Genomic DNA, 20823 nt, shown 5'->3' with positions numbered 1-20823 from the left:
TTAAAAAGAAAGCACGATCTGTCAATCAGATCTGTAATACTCGCTGGCCGCGCTGGTTTTTCGCACTCAAACTTCAATCAAGCGAGTTTTGAATGCCTATGGCTGCGATACGACTGTGTTACTGTACAGACAAATGCTTACCACATATTTCATAGCTAGAGAGAGTTTTTTGCCGGTATAATGAGTTTGAGTTGAACATGGGATGCACAAACTATCCGTGAAAGCATTTTGCTGGCACATAGTTGACAAGACAAGTGATTGTTCGTCTTATACCTCTGTGATATCTTGCCGTAACAAATCGATAGATGATTGAACAGTTTTGCCAAGCAACGCCCTTTCATGGAGTTAAAAACGGCTTCTGACTCCATGGCCCTTCGAATCGCTTTAAAAAATTCAATTCTTTGAAAACAATTGTACTGCGGATGCGAATACCTGTATGGTGCTCGCATTTGTGAGTCATGGCGGGCGTCTATATCGGCTTCTGAGCGGAGAGGGGTGTGAGATAGTGTCCCTGTGGGGCTTCAAGTTGGTCCCGTAACGAATTCCCAGCGACCGCGACTGGCCAGATGGCCATTATCAACACGCCCTGCTCACCTGTGCTCCCAGTAAGCCGTACTAATCCACAAAATCTGCCAACAGAATAATTTCGCGATAAGAACAAAAAAAGCCAATCCCCCAACCCCTCCACGCCGTTCACACGCACTTTTTCGCTTTCTACATCTGTTGCTTGTATTGTTTGGACTGGCTATTCTTGGCTGCGTGGATTATACACCGTTGACTACACAATGATATTGATGCGTTTGTTGTGAAAACTTGCAAGAGCGTTTGTTCAAGCAGGCAAGTCGCACCACAAGGTCAAAGATTTGTTTTTGGTTCGCTTATACGCGTTCGCTTATACGTTCAGTTGTGATAAAACGCTTTCATTATTTCTGGTTTCTTGCTACAGAGATTGGATTAAACCATCTTCAGTATATGACCATACTGTGTAGTTTTCCCGTCTACTGTTCATTAAACACAAAAAACGGGCTTTATTGAATAAACCACCACTCACCTGCGCAAGCTCAAAATGAGACTCATTTACACAAATTGAAAGGTTGATAACGCTGTGCCTATAGGTCGAAAGCGAATGGCATTTGTCATAATTTGCCACAATACACATCTGTTTTAAGCATTGTGAATACAAGTGGAGGTGAAGCATACGCCATAAAACGTGACAACCTGCACACTATAAGCTTACGTCGGTACAAAAAAGTTAGACTTCTTTCACCAGGGGAAGGAGAATGAAGCTAGGGGTGAAGGGTAGCGAGACGGGAGGGAGGCAAATAGGAGGGAAGAAGAACATTAGTAGGAACACAGTCACTCCACCCTGTTATAGGAAGGGGAGAATAAAGTGGGAGAAAGGCCGTCAGTCGGACAGAAGGAAAAGTGACCACAAATATCTGTCTTGTTCTCCATTTTTCAACCCTTTTGGATTTGGCCACCAGACTGTGATAACGAAGAATATATTTCAATATTTTGAGCGGGACACGTTTCACCGGATATTAGTGCTCAGTTTCCCAACGCACATTTTGTAAAGGATTATGTGGAGTGGCATGCCGACGAGTGGTATTGATACAAATGATTGAAATGAACACCTGTTTCAAATCATGGAGATAAGAAGGCAGCAATTAACCGGTGATCAGTTGTTACTATAGAGATAGAAATCTAGGCCAAATTAGTGATATTACATATTACCACACTATGTGGATGTTTGTATAAAGTACAGTTTCGACTTTTGGAATCGCTAGGTAGCCGTCAGAAAGTCAGGCTTAAATCCGACTACGGTCTCTCCAACGTCCCCTGTATTCACAATGCTTCTCTACCACCATGATCTGACTGAAGTAGAGCGCTGAAATCTCCAACAGATTCCACGATTTTCAGTTTATTTTCACAGCCAATCGTGGATGAGATCGATACAAGACAACACAGTTCGCATGGTCTCGAGGTGACGATATGATTATTCATTTAATTAAGGAGATAGCACACAGACAGTAGGACCCACACTCGCATAAGGAAAATTGACAAGAAATCTCCGACAAGTGTCATTGGCGACACCATATACACTCATAGTGACGAATCTTTGTGTCATCGAAGTTGTGACAGGCGCTTTACAAATAGTCAATTCTGCAATATGGCTGCTAATTTGCACGGCCCTCGCCATATCAACAATAGGGCGTGACTCGCTGATAGGAGCGCGAACGAAGCCATGGAGAGAGAGAGAGAGAGAGAGAGAGAGAGAGAGAGAGAGAGAGAGAGAGAGAGAGAGAGAGAGAGAGAGAGAGAGAGAGAGAGAGAGAGAGCGTTTCACTCCGATCACCAGTAAGCCAGGAAGTCATTAAAGCGTAGACAGTCGATGATTCAAGCAAGGATTGGGAATAGAGAATATATAACAAGAGCCCCATGGAAAACCCTTAACTCATATCAAACGGCTGTATGACCACTTGCGTCACAGACCCGAGAAAAGGGCCTATGTTGCAGGTGTCCACTAACCCAACGCAAAGCCTTTCGCCAGATTTTGAAAGGTTCGTCCAAATTTCTCCAAACAGTACAATTAGAGAAAAAATAACGTAAGAGAAAAAGGTAATAAATGTTAATGAAAAAAAATTGTATTCTCAGTGAATGAGTGACGAAAAACATATTTATATGTCTGTGAATTGTGTACTTTGACTTACCAATGCAGGTTGGCAACATTAAACCCATTACAACAGTACTCAGTTTATTTGTACACCTCATTTATATGTGAATAGCGAGAAAATCGAATACGAGACAGTCCTTTCATATATTTCTAATGAGGTTATTATAATATCAATATCGTAGTACAGAGATTTTTAAAAATTCATCGAAGGGTCAAAGGTCATGGTACCTCGACGCGTCGCAGGATAGAACATGTACACACAGGCTTGATAAACAAAAATCCGTGTTTAATAGACCAACGATATATGGGTGTGGGTTATCAATTTTGAAAATGGGTGAATTATAAAATAAACAGCAAAATTTGTCATAAATGTGTATTGAATCATAATTTAAAATAGCCATCGACTGAAAGATAAATTTGAAAATTTTGCATGAAACGGTAACTCCCAGCTTAGACATCGAAGACAGTAGCCTTGTACGGAAACGAAATACGAAAGTTGTTTTTTATTCGCATGTAAATGTCGCAGTGTCCAAAATTGAAGTTTTACCAGAAAAAACCTTTGTTAAAGCAAATCTTTTAAAGTGTAACAGATTTTTCAGGACGAGTCTACCGCGTCACGGAATTCTGTGTCACGATAGGTCCAGCCTAACCATCACCTTGAAACTACCGCGAAACAAACGATGGTGGAAACCAATCCTTTGAGTCACATCAATTGACCTGTTAAAGCAATAAAGTGACCTTTCTATGCACTTCAAAAGTAACGACATAACGATTTAAGTGTCTTGTGATCCCTTAACCATTTTCCTGCAATTGCACCCTCGCGCAAAATTGAATTATCTGTTTTGAAAAATTCGAAGTTATTCGTGTCTCTTTTAAATCGATATACGCAGAACCTATAGCCTGTGGAAGTTTGTGAGTCTCGCTTCTCGGTGTCAGGGCAATTACAGCGACCCTTTATGACATTACTCCTACAATATGGGGTAGAGTGAAATCGTCAAAACAGACCAAAACGATTATCAAACGCCGTGAATTAAAAAGCTTTCAGAAACGTCACTCATCGTGTTCGTCGAAAACATAGGAGCTGGCTAGTATTCCCATACGCTAATAACCATTTAATATCCATCAAGCGATAACAGTGTTAGCTTCATTTCGTCTGCCCGCAGATTTTACGCCGGTTCGTTCATTTATTATTTGTTTTGCGCTACAATGGACAGAATAAGTCTATATACTCGGTGGTGCAATCTGAGCCCTCTCTATACCAGGAGAAGCTCAAACTCCACGAGGAAGAATATACACCCGCCCGTGGTTGCTAAGTTACGTTTTTTTAGCTGGGCCTAGTGGGAGATATTGACATTATAACGCAATTAACCAAAATCATATTCATACGAAGGTGACGGCCGTTGTTTGTTGCGTGAAATATAGCCATGGTAACGGGTTGTCTGGAGTCGACTGTGCCGTGACGTAACGCCGGCCACTGATGGAAACGAAGTTATTGAGTGGTCGACTGGCCAACTTGCCGACGAGTGCCCTCTCTACAAACGGTCTGACATGTACGCGACTTCATCAATTCGCAACGATATTCATACAAATGTTGTTCATACAAATGTTTTCAGCAAACAATGGATCGTGTAGGTTTTCCGAGTCTATGAACGGCGTGATGACGTCACACATGCAGTTGGGACTGCAGGCGCCATCATCTTTTGAGTGTTTAGCCGCGCATTCATGCTCTCCGGTTTCAAACGTCCTGTAGACAGACAATGTAAACATGCAAATATTCCTGCAATATGACAACACGGTGCTCTCGAAAATCTAACAAGAAAATGAGAACGACGTGCACTGAACGAGCCAAAGAACTCAAAAGAAGACTTAGAGGCAAATGTTTTTATTAACTCAGGTGTAGTCCACGCAACGAGACACCAGCCCTACTCACGTGGCTGTCTAAACCGAAAAACCCACCAGCGTTGTATTCGAGTAAACGTGTCATGAAGTTGCACTGTAACTGTGGCCAAGTCAAGATGAACGACATTCAACATACCATGGCGACTGCCGTGCTTCATAGGCGTTCAGAACGTCAAAGCACCCAGGCAGAAGCTTCCAAGCTACAGTTTATATATAGACATGTTTTGAATATTAGTATATTTCGCAACTTACACTAAAAAGGATTCTTAGGAAGTAATTTCACATTTTATCAGAGAGACATCAAGGCCACTCTCAGTAAAACAAAATATTTTGTCTCTCCTGGGAGTGAAATTTCACTTAGTCTTTAGCGTAACACAACCGAAACAGCGAATTAGCCTCTCGATTTCATGTGTGAGTTAACAAGATAAATGATATGCCGTTTGTACCAGGTTCATCGATAACAGCGACCAAGTCTCCATTCTGCTGGTCAAAGACCCTCTGCCGGCTGAGGGAGTTCGTCCCAATGCTCTGCAGAAGCGGCATGTCAAACATTTCACACAAGACACGGGGAGGGTTAAATTATACATTCGTTCGCCGTATTGTGTAAAGCATTTGGCATGACTCTGCCGGTTTCATTCATTTTTAAATACTCCGACTGAAAGAAATATGAGATTAAAAGTGCGCCGGCCGAGACAACAATTGATTGCAAATTTGGACATGTTTCCCCCCGAGGTTTCCTAGACAAGTAAAAACTTGTTTTGGCTGTCTGAGGCCGGTCACAACACTGCGACAGCAGCGAAGAAAAGCTGTCGTTTTTTATAGTCGTAAGCTCAAAATATTTTACAACTTATTATTGTCTGTACGGTGACGTTATGAATTTTTCTTTTCATTGCTGGCAAAATCGAGAATGTTATCACCACATCGTCATAACGTCAATAAAAAATTCAAAACACCGTCACGAAACGCAATTGGAATCTAAGAATATTGAATTTTGAATGCGTCTTCGTTAACAAGGGAATTTTTTGAACAGGAGACGTCGGGCCTTTTCTGGGTTTTGAATTAATAAGTGTAAATCGTGGAATATACCGTTATCTGCCAACAAGTCTAATCATCTTAAATTTATTTTCCCCTCGGAATACTCGCTGTCGCTGTACAATTTCATTGAGTATGAATCGCCCGATTGTCAATTGCAAATCGACACGCCAAGCTGCATTAAGAATCTTGCCTTTGTGTTCTGGGATATTTGATGGGGCCATGCCAGTACTTATCGGAGAACATGGAGGAAACATCCCTCCCCCGAGATTCGATAACTTTTGGTCGCGCCATTGAGATTGTTGCTACGGTAACACTGCCTTTTAGAGCATTGAGGAAAACTTCTCTTTACAAAGTGATTGGCGAGGCTCACGGTTTGACGTCCTACACACATCTAACAAAGTATGCATGTATGCATAATTTGCGATTTTAAAATTTCGTGCCAAGCCATGAAAATAGTGCAAAAACTTTTCCCCGAGAAGTAAAATGTAGCAGTTCCTTGTACCAGTTGTAATGTCTAAAAAATAACTAAATAACTAAATAAATAATGAATAATAATAAATAGATATGTATATACCATCTACATGGCAGTGAATACCTACACAGTCAGTCAGATACAGATACACGGACAAAGAGACAGACAGACAGACAGCAGACCGAGACAGAGATAGAGTGAGCAAACAGACAGACTGACATACAGACAGACAGACACACGCACAAATATATATATATATATATATATATATATATATGTGTGTGTGTGTGTGTGTGTGTGTGTGGTATAAGCATAAATTACTTGAAGTGCAACGTAATAAATATATGTTGCATAGAAAAAAATTTTACTTCGTACTTTAAGTATTTTATGCCAATGTTTATTACGCTCTAATTTAGCATCAATCATTTTAATGTGTGTTCATGATATATATATATATATATATATATATATATATATATATATATATATATATATATATATATATATATATATATATATATATAACTAGTCATTTAATGTGCTTTCGCTATTCGGAATTACATTTTGAGTGTCACAATGGAACGTCTCTTCGACAGAGTAGCATTACTGATTTTATGGTTTGGTGTGTTCAAATGACATAGGATTTTTACAATGCATTACTATATTTCGACAAAGGCTGGTCTCCGAGCGCTCCGTGCCTAATGTGCGGTTGGATAATATTTGTACTGTGGAAAGGAAGTGAACCCCAAATAGCTACACCGGATCTGTAATATCGCGAGAAATGGATTTCCCGGCGAAAGCCTTTGTTTGCCAGCAAACCATCTCTAGCGGCGAACGGATATGAACTCTCCCCATGTTGGAAAATGAATAATATTTACCTAGGGATCGTGTCAGTGGGAATTATAATTCTAATTTGCATATGAAAGGCGCAGTATGAGAAATGAATGACAGTTGCCTGGCAATTTGCTCGTTATTTATTCATATGCAAATAGCGATAATTTACCGCCACGCTTCGCTAATAGCGGTGTTCGTCAGCGCTGTCTTGCAGGTGTGCAGTATGAACGTGAGAACTCCCCGAGTAAAAACGTCCGAAATCGATCAGAAAAACAGGGCTTATTAGAAAAACATATCGCTTTCAAGCAAATTACGCTCAATGCAATATTCATACGCGCTGTCGACATGGGGAAAAAGCAGAAAATATGAAAATATCACACTATTTCACTTAAAAATTTCAATTTGTTTTCAACAATAATTTGACATTTTGAGTTGTAGACATGAAAAGCAGCAAATAAAGGGGAAAAAGCAGACAATATGAAAATATCACTCTATTTCACTTAAAATTTCAATTTGTTTTCAACGATAATTTGAGATTTTATACCACAATGAATTTTATAGATTTCATTTATCTATTAGTCAAGCATCAAACATTTCGCCCATGATAAAGCATTTTATAGTTAGTATAAACGAATAATTCTTATAAATATTTACATTTTTAATACACGTAATTAGGCCTTGTGAGCTTGTCTGTCGACTGTACATACACATTCTAGTTTTAGACAAGTATACAAATGCGGTATCTTTACTTTGATGTACTGTATTTCGATGAAATTTTCATTATTTTTGTTGGAGAATAAAAAATACGTTTCGTCTCCCCCTCTACGGTGATGAAATATGGAGTGTTAATTATGCAAACACCATATATTGCGTAAATATACAATAAACAGTCATTAATGATCAATAGCTGTAACTTTTGCTGACTTTTTCCACTTTTTTGTTTTTAATGTCAGCTCCAGTATCTCGTTATACTCCCAAAGCATGCTGAGATACACCGTCAGCTTGCCAACTTAGCTTGTCAATATGTAGACTGCATTGTTGTTGTTGACGAGTGAAGTCCGGTCCGGACTAGAATTCAAACGTAAACAATGACAGTGCAGTTTACATGTAAGCTTAGAGATCCTGTGCTCACAAGCTACATATAGTGGTTGGTTCAGCATGCTTTGAGGAGGAAAAAGAATATGTGGTTGACATAAAAAAATTAAGTTGGCAAAAAGAAACCATCAAAAGTCTACAGCTCTACTGTCTCTGTAAAGGGACAATAACTGTAACATTTTACAACATTTCCATTATTTTTTACGACCAAAAGAAGCCACTTTGTCTTGTTACCATCCCTGAACTTCGTTGTAATGCAAAGTATCGGCCATGCCGGAACACTGTACCGTGTACAACATGTGATGTCATTGCATTGTTTGTACATTTGTCAAAGCCTGAACTAAAATTTAGTTTTCAACGACAACATTGGACGGACATAACACACGCACAGGCATTTTTATATGTTGGATAAGTACGACAAGATACTGTTTTTTCCAAATAAAACAAAAAGAATGGAAAATTATATATATATATATATATATATATATATATATATATATATATATATATATATATATATATATATATACTCTACACACATATATACATAAATAGATACATTCATACATACATACATACATACATACATACATACATACACACACATACACAATACACACATACACAATACATACATACATACATACATACATACATACATACATACATACATACATACATACATACATACATACATACATACATACATACATACATACATACATACATACATACATACATACATACATACATACATACATACATACATACATCCATACATCCATCCATACATACATACATACACACATGCTCGAAGCTCGATAGACTGGTATGGAAAAGGGACAATGTTTGGAAGTGAAATAGTATGGAAAAGGGACAATGTTTGGAAGTTAAATCAGGATACAACTCTTGTCAAAGTGTTGTGGAATTCCAAAATATTTCCACGTGATGGAGAGGTTTCACTTAACGTGGGAAGCAAGCGACCATTTGCTCAATCCCTATCGGTGATTATAGAAGAATGAATCTGTGACAACGTCAAAATGAAAAATGACATAGATATGATTGCGCATGATGCGTATTTCGTTGATAAACATCAGCACGAAAATCTCCCAAGATTTGGCAAATCGCTCATGCAGAGAACAGCAGTGAAGTTCAAACGAGAGATAAAGCCCCGAGATTGCAGAAAGCGATCGCAGAACAGCGATAAGCCCCGAAACCGGCGGGAAAATGGCCGCCTTATCGATGTTTTAGTCGTGTATCGATATGATCTGCCTGGTACTACCAATTGATTTATTAACAAATATGCCGAGTAATAATTTCGTCCTCCGGGACGGATTACCCGCGTTTCAAATCTGTGACATTATCGCTGTTATTGTGACGTTTGCGTTCCTGCAAATTACGCCGTTAATGTGAGTTTGGGAACCCTGGATGAGGCAAGTAGCAGACGATCGGACGCAGAGTAGTGCTCACGATGCTATCTCTGATACCCTGCGATCGAAATGTCTGAATGTTAAAATACCCATTTTGCAAAGCCCCAGAAGTTATGCATTAAGCGTGACAGTCAGGGCAGCGATATGCCAGTGAAAATCTGGGCGCAGGTGAGGAAAACTCACCACTTTAAGATACGTTGTGAATTTAGTTTTACAAGTAAAGAAGTCAGGCTTTACGCTCGCTAGCTGGCTATCCCTCACACACCGCCGTTTCTCGAATTGATCGATCAAGTCGGTCTTTTTCAGTCAGTAAATCACTCAATTGAGAGCTCATCCGATCGATATGTCGGTCGGTCATTCACACGCATAGCAGTCGGTCAGTTATGATGCCAGTCAGCCATGATAGTTGATGGTCGGCAGGCGAAAAACTAGAGCGGCTGAATGGCTATCTGACTGACCAACTGACCGTCCTGACTGACGTTCCGGTCGACTCACAGGGAATGAACGGGTGGGTGGATGTATACGTAAACGGACGGATGAAAGGATAAAGCGATGAATGAATGGATGGATAGATGGATGTACGGATGCATCAGTTGACGCATGGATTAACTGATTGGTGTATTATTATGCATGGAAAAGGGAAAGAGTGAGTGAGGGAAAGAATAAGTTTAAATGAACGAATGAAAGGTATGTCCCATTTGAATTAAGAGCCTTCCCTTCCACGTTTGTGTGCACGTCTATAGTATCGGCCAGGTCTGCTGACCGATTGATCAGTTAAGAAACGGCAGACCAGCTTTTTTTCAATTTTCTTTCACATACATGTCATGAGGCATGGCTTAGTCTGGGGAACAACGATAACCCATTTCCAGCATGTAAAATTCTACGTCCATCTCCAGCGATACACTATGTGCTGGTTGTAAACATAGACAGTCTTCATGACTTGAAATACGAGGAACGTGCATAAAAAAGTCGATTTGCTTCGTTCTCTGCACGTCTTGCAATACCTTGAAAGATTTCAGATCATTTTTCAACATGCATTGTCTCAGTATAGTTTCCGTTATGCGATAAATACAGAACAACGATTAGCCGTGTATCTGATAATTGATATAGCGCCCCCAAATAATGCCAAACTGCACTGCATGGCTAGTAGAAAATTAGGTCCGGCCCTGATTTTGTTTGTGTAACCTACGTTACATCTGGCTTCGTAAGTTTTGTCTGTTTCTATGTTGAGAGTGTTTTTCAGCAAGTACCGTGACGACACACAAAGCGGAGATATAAAAGGAAATAAAGAGGCGGCGTCTATAAACTGGCTTTGACGGACTCAGAAGTTTAATTACAGTGGAAATCATGAGCGTCCAAAGATAAATTACTCGTGGCGACAAGCAAAGAGCGAATGTTCGAGTTTTCTGTTCGTATATTTTAATTTGACAATAAGACATCGAGGTAATGGAGAGAGAGAGAGAGAGAGAGAGAGAGAGAGAGAGAGAGAGAGAGAGAGCTCTCACATGATGCGTTAAAAGAAATATGCAAATAACGTAATTTGAAGATGGTGATTTTTGTTACGCATTGCATTGCAAAAAATTGGGGGGGGGGGGGAGCTGGAAGCGACTCTCGCGCTAGTTATCTTTGAATTTTTCAATAACAGCCACATGAGCTTTCTCCGCATTCAGCATCCTTGCTGTTACCCAATTAGGCGATTCAATAGATCTTTTCTGTTCATCTCCGCGATACATCAAGCCATCCAGCGAGTAATTATCGTTTAAAAATGGCCCTAATACAGAGGGATGCGTGACACCGAAATCTATAGAGCCCGTCACGGTACATTAGCAAAGTCGACAGCGCACCATATAATGATCTACAAGTGATGTTAAGCAGGTTCAAGCTAAAATCGACGTTCATCCAAAAGGGTAAAAAAATCACGTTTTTAAAAACACCGTTTTTGGCTGCTTTCTTCTCAGTCTGTATTAATATTTAATCTGGAAACGATCCGTGTACACTCTCAGCGGCTATAATGCACGTAGTAATACCATCAATCGACTCTTCTGCGTTGAGGAAACGAACGGGTAGATATAAAAGCCGGTATAAGATGAATTTGATGGTCATCAAAAATTTGATTTTTTTTTTAAAATTCCTGAATCAGATACCGGAGACAACTTGCATTTGGAAAATGCCCGAATTTCAAACAATAGCCAAACTCTTCCTCGCTGTACATGTTAACGGAAGGGAACAAAGCATTGCTGCGGTAATTACAGCTGCGAAATGAAATCCATCATGGATCATGATCATGGGTTCTTCTGAAGGAATAACCCATGTATACTCCTGAAATGAACAGAAAAGGGGGTGACGCAAATATTTTATTCAGAGAGAAATTTGGATGACGACAATTTTTTTTGGCCTTGCGATCGTGATAGCGGTAAATATCGTATACCCTGACACACGTAAAGATGACATTCGTACATTTTTAAGCACAAGTATACAAAAAATGCCATAAATAACAATTTTTAGCCATACGAGGTTTTGAAAATCCAAAATTACTACCAATTGAAAGACATAAGCGAGCGCTAATGATACTGGTAATCACTTAATCATGCTAGAACTAATTTAAAGCATATGCTAATACGGCTTTAATTTCGCTGGTCAGTTTTAATTACTGTCACGGGAGAGTTAAGTAACGCCGATTGCCACATTGTTGACATATATTGCTCTGCTCGGACCACGTAAATGAAGGGAAGCGAGCATGTGCGCGCAGCGCGCAGCCGCCAAGTCGATAGAGCGAGCCGCCCGGCTGTGTTTATTGAAATAGTGAATGTATTAACCCCGATGAACGTCGCTGCCTTTTGAGTTGGCCGTGTATTTGCAGCGCTGATAAGTCGGGGGAATATCGGAGTCGGGGAGGGGGGGGGGGGAACTGAAGCGCCGATCGCGCAGCGTACACGAAACCATTGAAATGACGCGGCAATTTGCAGTCCATAAAAATCATCAAAGAAGAACCGGAAATGAGAAACGTGCAATTTGTCCCGTTTCCATAGCAACCACGCGCGATATTGACTGTTGCCATGGGCGTAATGTTAGTTAATTCTCAGAGAACACGTCCATTATTTTTGTAATTTGTCACCCGCTATTCATGGCAGACTCACTTTTCTGTGCTATGCCAAAAGCAATGCATACCGCCGGGTATTGTGGTAAAAAGGAAAAATAGCGGAATAGTAGAAATATTACATTTGTCTACTTTTTTCTCTTCCCCACTCTTTTTTTTGTCATTCGCTAGGGAGTGCTGTCTGTATGTCTGTTCAATTATCCCCTATCTAATGTATTTTTGAACAAGCCGTCTGTTATTTAGTATCAACAGCCTGTATGTTCAATATGCGTCTATATATGGGTGGTTGGAAAAAAGTGACGGAAAAAATATCACGGATTTTTAAAATTTCACAAGAAAAGTGCCATGACTTTTCGAGCTTCTACCCAATCATTGGTGATATTTGATAGTTTTTCATGAATTCAAAACTGCGGGGAAATTTTGCATATTGCGGAAAATCGTCCATACTTGTGACGATAAAAATAACTGACTTTGGAAATTTCATGTAAGGCCAAAAAAAGAAAAAGAAATGTTTCTGGTCAGCGCGCGCGTCACTTGAACAACAGCGCGTCACCCTTTTTTTTTCTGTTTGTGGCCGGCGGCCGTGGCTGACACCAAACCAAAATGGCTGAAGAGAAAGAGAAAATTCTTTGGGGGGCATGATCAGTGACTGCATGAACAGTATATATGTGACTATATTGATAAAAATATAAAACTGACCCTCCTCCCTCCCTTGAGGGAAAAAAAAAATAAAAAATAAAATGCGCGTCGCCGCACCATTTTTTAAAGAAAGACCTGACCAGAACATTTCTTTTTTTTTTTTTTTGGCCTAAGCTTCTTTCAGTTGTGCACACGTGTCGTTCAACCATTCCTCGCAAGCCCACCGCCTGATGACAGTTTTTGTGTAGGAAACGAGTTCTCTTTCTGATCGGTTGACTCTCTATAAAAGTGTATCATGACCAGGGTTGACATATTGTAATTAACTGGTTGTGACTTCATACGTAAATATCGGTAACTGTGATTTTAATAACCGCCAGCAACAATCAATTTATGCATTGCCCGTTTTATCCGCGGGTAGGCGCTGCTGCGGTTTCGAACAGAGGGTTTGCCTGGACACATATAAAGTAAGACAATAGACAGGTTTGGCTACACGTTTTACGTGAACGTGAAGGCGTAACGTCACGAATTTCTGCGATGAAGTCATCAACTTGTGCGTACTTTCCCCCACGTACACGGAGCCGGCGTCGCGTATTTATACGTGGAGACAGCTGTTTTCACGTAATTTGTAAACGTGTAAATTTATTCTCATCTTTAGGTATCAAAACATGATATAGACTGTGAATCATTCATGCACATTGTAAGTTGGATATATAGTAGTGATATCCTCAAAGATATATATGTATTTTCGTTATTTTTTATGTGAAATTTCTTCGTTGATTCGCGGCATACCGGATAAGCTTAACCATTGAGCTATCCCTGTGAAGCGGAAACAGACTACGCGGACCCAAGCCGAGCCGAATCATTTCTTGTGCGTGCCACACGAACCACACGAACGCAGATAACGCGTAGCCAAACGGATTTTTGCACGTGAACGTGTACGCCAACGCTAGTCTGGCAGAGACCCTGCGATTCGCGTTCTCCCCTAGGAACACGCGCACCCTTCAGAGACGCGACGCGAATCCCAGGGTTTCAACCAATCTCCAGGCAGAGTCATCTTATCGCGTATTACCCACAATTCCTGATGTGTTCGATTCGGCGATAAGTGACTCTGCCACAGGTGTCCTGTTTACGTGGTAAATCACCACATACTGATCCGCAAACCGGAAGTCAGCTCGAAAACCGACACTGTGACTAACGTGCTGAAAATACAAAGTCCATCCTCCCTGCAAAAATGTTCATCGGTTTGAAAACTAATTACTATAAGTTTATAGCAAAACACGAACTGGAAAAATATAATTACCATTGGAACTTCTTTTAAATAGTGTAATTATTCGGGAAGAAACAAGGCTTTGACCTTTTCTGACCTTTGTGCGAATCCCCTGTATCGGCTTTGACCTTTTCTGACCTTTGTGCGAATCCCCTGTATCGTCTGCTGGTGATGTATTTTCTTGAATTGTGACCCCTCCTGCACTCGAAGTTATTTATCATGGCCGTATATATGAATACTCAAGAAAGAACAATAAATAAACACTGAAAAGAGAAAATGGCGTTTTTATTTGAATTTGTAGATAACTGTGCGCGTGCTGGAACGAATTCCAACTGCCGCGCGTTACTGTGGCAATACCATAGATACAGTGCGCGACAGGTAAAAAAGTAGTTCATTGACGTTCCAATGACCTCGAGGTCACATGAATATTAATCTGCCTGTGCCAGAGATACTTATTAGCGTACGCGCGATAAGAACTCTGGTTCGAGAGTGGGTCTGGACGTTCTTGCAAGCGACCGGTCGGATTTCTGCCTGATCCGGGTACTTTATAGAACTCCACACACCCGTTAATCAAAACAAAAATGACAAGTAGCATAGCCAAATAAAATGAAAAATGAAAAATAAAAACATACCGCGTATATAGGTCTACCAGCTACTAGTATATATTCTCTCCGCCCAGTTAGATAGGTGTTTCTTTTGACGTCACTACCCTTATGAATATTCATATCCTTGCAAGAACGGACAGTCGCTGTGTCTGGCAGCGCGTGCTCACAGCTGCACAGCGTAGTCTTCGAATGCAGGCCCATCGTGGGCGCGCACAAAACAAGGCACACCGACTGTGGAGAGTCTAGGCCAACGCCAACGTGGATTCTACGCGTTCACGTTCACGTAAAACGTGTAGCCAAACCTGTCTAAATTTACCTGTCCAATTTACGCTTTGCGTAAATTAAAACCAGGGAAATCCCCAGGTGTCGATGGTATTTTGAACGAAATGCTTAAATATGGTGGTTCTTCCATACTTACTCCATTGTGTTCATTATTCAATGTCATCCTCAGATCAGGAACGTTTCCAAATGCTTGGAAAAAAGCATATTTGGTCCCTGTGTTCAAATCAGGTGATACATGTGATCCGTCAAATTACAGAGGGATTTCTATAAATAGTTGCCTTGCAAAACTGTTTACCTCTGTGTTGAATAATAGGCTTATAAACTTTCTTAATAGCAATGGTATTCTTTCGCCATTTCAGTCTGGTTTCAGAGCAAAGAGGAGAACTGCAGATAATCTTTTAGTTTTGCGTTCAGCTATTGATCAGCATGTTTATGCGAAACTTTCTCAGTCAAGCTACAGTCCCAGTCGTAGGTACCTATATTGTTGTTTTGTAGATTTTCAGAAAGCATTTGACAGGGTTTGGCGTACAGGTTTACTTTGGAAATTACAGAAATATGGCATTAATGGCAATTTTTATAGCTTAATTAAGTCCATGTACAACAACATTAAGTATTGTGTGAAAAGTAACAATTGTTTTACTGAAGAATTTGACTCCAATTTAGGAGTTAAGCAAGGGTGTAATTAAGTCCAACTTGTTCAATATTTTTATAAATGATCTTCCCAGTACATTTGGTTCCAGTGAGGACTGTCCTATCAAACTTGGTAAACTCCTTTTCAATTGTCTAATGTATGCTGATGATCTTTTATTGATTTCAGGATCTGAAACAGGCTTACAAAGCTGCTTAGATAAACTTCATAGTTTTTGTCGTGAATGGAAATTAACTATTAACATAAAGAAAACGAAAGTTATTGTGTTCAACAAAAGTAATCATCTTGTAAAAGGAGTTACACTCACTTACAAGGAGTGACTCTTGACTTAGTGAAAGAGTACTGTTACCTTGGTTTTGTCATTACCCCAAATGGTAAATTCAAAGGTAATTTTCACAATCTTAAATTGAAGGCAATGAAAGCCCTTTTCAGCCTTCGTAAGGGCCTTCAAAATGGTTCACTTTCTGTAAAAGTTGCATTATCACTCTTTGATAGTTTAATTGTTCCTATTATGACATATGGCTGTGAAATATGGGGACATGAAATTAATGACAAGTGTAACTTTCTCAATGATGTTAGTATTTCTTATTATAGATTTATCCTAGGAGTCTCTAAATATGCACCGTCTGATGGTGTTGTTGGAGAGCTGGGTAGATATCCAATACACTTTATGGTGATAAAACACATGCTCAAATACTGGCATCGATTGGTCTTATCAGATGACATCTTATTGAGATCTGCTTATACATCCAGGTTGAATTCAGATTGGTATAATTATATACAAAGCATATTGAACTCTCACAGTGGGAGCGATATATGGTCTTGTGTTTGCAATATTAATTCCACAGTTAATAATGTATATGATAGTTTATGTGAAACTTATGAACAAACATGGCTGAAAAACATTCATAATGATACAAGGAAGTGTGGAATGCAGAGGAATAAGCTCCGAACTTACAGACTTTTTAAGACAAAATTTGAATTTGAAAGTTACTTGCTAGATATAAGATCTTTTACCTATAGGAGGTGGCTGACAAAACTAAGAATTTCGGATCACAACCTACAAATAGAACTGGGTAGAAGGTCAATTCCAAAAGTTCCTGCAAATGAAAGATTCTGCAAGTTTTGTAAGTCTTTAGTTGAGGATGAATTTCACTTTGTTATAGAATGTCCAAAATACAGAACGTATCGAGATGGTCTATTTTCATCCACAAGTTTGTATAATCCAGGCTTTCTTGATTTGAATGACAGAGAAAAGTTCATGTATATCTTTACTCACAAAGATAAACTACCTCTTGCCAAATTTATTTCTTGTACTTTAGTTCCTCCCCCAGCAGCAGCTTCATCCAGTGTTTGCTGAGTTTTGTAATTTTTGCCTTACCGCACTCCTTGAGTGTGTTGTTGAGCAATAAAGTATTGTATTGTATTGTATTGTAATATTCGGTACGAACATTGGGGGCGCTGTAATAGATCTCGTGGTACACCAGAGTTCTGAGATTCTTTCTCTCACCAACAATTACAAAGCGCCTTTATTCAGTCTCTATTCAACAGAAATTGTAAGCAATTCAGTAAATGATTTAAATTTGAAGATACATGTATTCAACAGAGGCCTAACCAAAGGAAATATGGGCAAAACTTTTAGTTTAAGTGATGGGCAATGCCATATTTGTGGCCAGGAAGAAACCCTGGAACATATCTCATTTTGAGTGTGAACATGTAAAAGAAATCTGGCAGAAATGCATAACTGTCTTGATCAGAAAACATAATATTGATAACAATACCAATATCAAAAGATTAGCAATTGCAGGAATTGCAAATGATAATAATGCAACATCAGACATTATACTGTATCACTTCCTTGGTAAAATCATAGACGCTCATAGAAAAATACACTAGGATTTGGAATATAAGAAATTCAGCAACTATTGATGAGATTAAAGTTACCCTCCAATCTTACGTTATGCCACTCTAATGCTATCTTTCTTGATGGATGCATTGTATTTCACATATAAGATGACGAATGTATCACAAAGTTTTCAAGCCTTGTGACTGGCTTTGTTTTCGCGAGATTCCTTTTGAACCTTGGTTGTACATTAAATACTGATAAATGTGTTACCAGTCGCGAATTCGGTCACCATTTGGCAACTCTGCTGGTTTTGGAGCTGTATATAATTTCCCACTGCCACCACAGTAGCGTTAGGCCGTTTATTTCTACACCATAGCATTCAGGTGCACAACTCCCGTTGAGCGGGCAAGTCCTTTGACATTTTGAGCAAGTAATGAAAATATCGCCCTCAGTTGGTTTTGCAGAAAGCCATGCCCCCACCATCCAAATTATATTTTGACTGCGGAAATTACCACAGACTAGTACAACCATCTTTCTCGACAGTCTGCATTTCGATTCAAGTAGATAATATTCTTTACAAAAATATTTATCTCAAATCCAAGCTCGAGCCAAACAAGCATCAAAGCCAGTATCAAAACTCAAAAGGTTGGCACAATTTTTCTTCTGAACTATCCAGATCTTATGGATGCAAAACCAGAAGTCTGCAAAGCCATGAATTGACTGGTTATATTGACTTTGGTCACTGTACATGGAATTACTTTAATGGGTCATGGAATACAACATAACACACCATTGTGCTGTGATTGTTAATTTTATTGTGATATCTGACGTATATATATGTGGTTTTCACCATAAACATTAAGAAGGAACTAGGAAAGGCCCGTCTCATAATATTTTTCAAGTCACATTACACACAAAAATAAATAAATTTCTTCTTTCTTTTTCTTAATACGGTTGTTGATGACTTTCATTCTCTTGGAAATAGAAAATATTTCTCCTACAGAATGGAAAATCTATAGGCAATGTGCTTAAAGTTAACAAATTCAGCGACAATGGTTCAGAACAAGAAGTGAAGGTATTTTCACATTTCAGATAAAAGTAATCGATGTTTTAAGTGAAAACTGTAATCAACTGGTTGCAATGTTTCTCCTAGGATTGATTATCATGCACCACGTAGCTTGTTTTCAATCAGCATCCATTCTATTAAGTTCTTTTTTGCCTAAGAGTACAACAAAGGTTTAATCAACTGCTAATAATTTAACATTTTGCATGTATTTCAGGAACTTTTGTACTGTATTGATTTTTCACACAGGAGATATGCAAAAAAGGTGTGCCCACAAAACTGTATGGTGCTATGTTGTCTAAACATGGCAGAATACACCTCTTTTCCCATATATGGGCATATGTAAATTTACAAAGAGAAACACAGCTGACCTTTTTTACCATATATGGACATATGCAAAAAATGGCTGACAGCTCCTCTACCATATATGGATTTATGCAAATTTGCTGAAAGTGAATAACTTTCAATGTTAATAATCAGATATAAAATTCTTGCTACTCAGGTTGTCGTGGTTACAACCAGCGATAGGGCTATTCAAATATATCTAAAATGTTGACATTTTGTTACTGTTTTTCATTAGGCTGAGTTGACTTGCGGTAACTTTTTTAAATTGTTGAAGATAAGAATTAAGTGACCAATCCTGTTCAGGGTAGGTATCTACTTGTCTTTTGGAACTTCTGATATGAACAGATATACCTTTGGACATCATTGAATTATAACATAGCTTATCATTGGCGCTACACAGTTCAAATCACCAATCTGAAGACAAGGGGGCCAATCCTGCACAATTAGCTGCAACTTTTGATGTATCTTTCACTAATTTTGTTTTTTTTCTGAAAATGTTTCTCTCACTATTCCAAAAATCATAACAAGCTACTTTGTGTTCGACTTCTCATTACAGCCTGTATGTCTCTAGGTTATCATTGATGACTGAATTTTAGTCCAGACAAGAATTCATTTGTCTACAATAATACGACATGTTGTAAGCAATCTACTGTGTTGGCAAGGCTTATAGTTTTGTTGCGCAACATACTTTTGGAAGAAAAAAATTCAAAATATACAATTGTTTGAGAAAACAAAAACTATGCAAATGTTGACAAAAGTTCAAGCAATTGCCTATTTTGTGCCCATTTTACTTACATGTAGCAGGGAAGACGACACAGCCAAACTGGGTTTATTTTTTTTACATGCGACATAAAACTATCATATAAAGCTAATCACAAATTGCTTCACTGGTTGTTGAGTCAGATTCCTGGTTGAATAATTCTCACTTTGGCTACAATATTTGTATGAAAACATGAAATAACTACTTCAAAGCAACTCTGCCCCAAACCACAAACTTGTATTCATGTCTGTGGACAAGCACATGCAATATACTTCATATATTTCACCCTGAAATGTCCCCATTTGAGTATGTCTGATTACATGGTTGGATAACAAAAATATAAAGAAAACTTCTGTAATGTCAATTTGTAAGGCAATAACAAATGTGGAGATTTTCTTAATTTCTAGTAGAGGACTAAAGAAAACTTTGATTGACGCCTTGCTTCCATGTTGGAAGAGGTCGAAGGTCACTAAGTTACGCAGACTGACTGGTGGAAATCGACCACACTGCAAGCTACGCTCTGCGAAGGCTGACACCATTGCGAATGAATGAATTCATGTGTGTCAAATTTGATATTCTCTGTGTTGTTTTCGTTTTACAGCGAGTTAGGGTAGTAGTGTAAAGCTTTTTAGAGCGCCCCCCACAGGTTGATGCGTGGAAACCAATCACTGGATACTGCCAGCCTCTGATAGGAAAACCGGGCATATTTGCAGAACTCTGGTCAATCCACACCTGTCTTATGGCACAACTTTGAATAAATACAAGCATACTCCCTAAGATAGTGTCAAATGGTATTAAAACTTAGCATTGGTAACACATTCTTCAGTACTG

Source organism: Ptychodera flava, chromosome 5 (genome assembly GCF_041260155.1).
Source record: "Ptychodera flava strain L36383 chromosome 5, AS_Pfla_20210202, whole genome shotgun sequence".
Taxonomy (NCBI): Eukaryota; Metazoa; Hemichordata; class Enteropneusta; family Ptychoderidae; genus Ptychodera; species Ptychodera flava.
The sequence above is the reverse complement of the archived record's forward strand: the minus strand, read 5'-3'. Positions refer to the sequence as shown.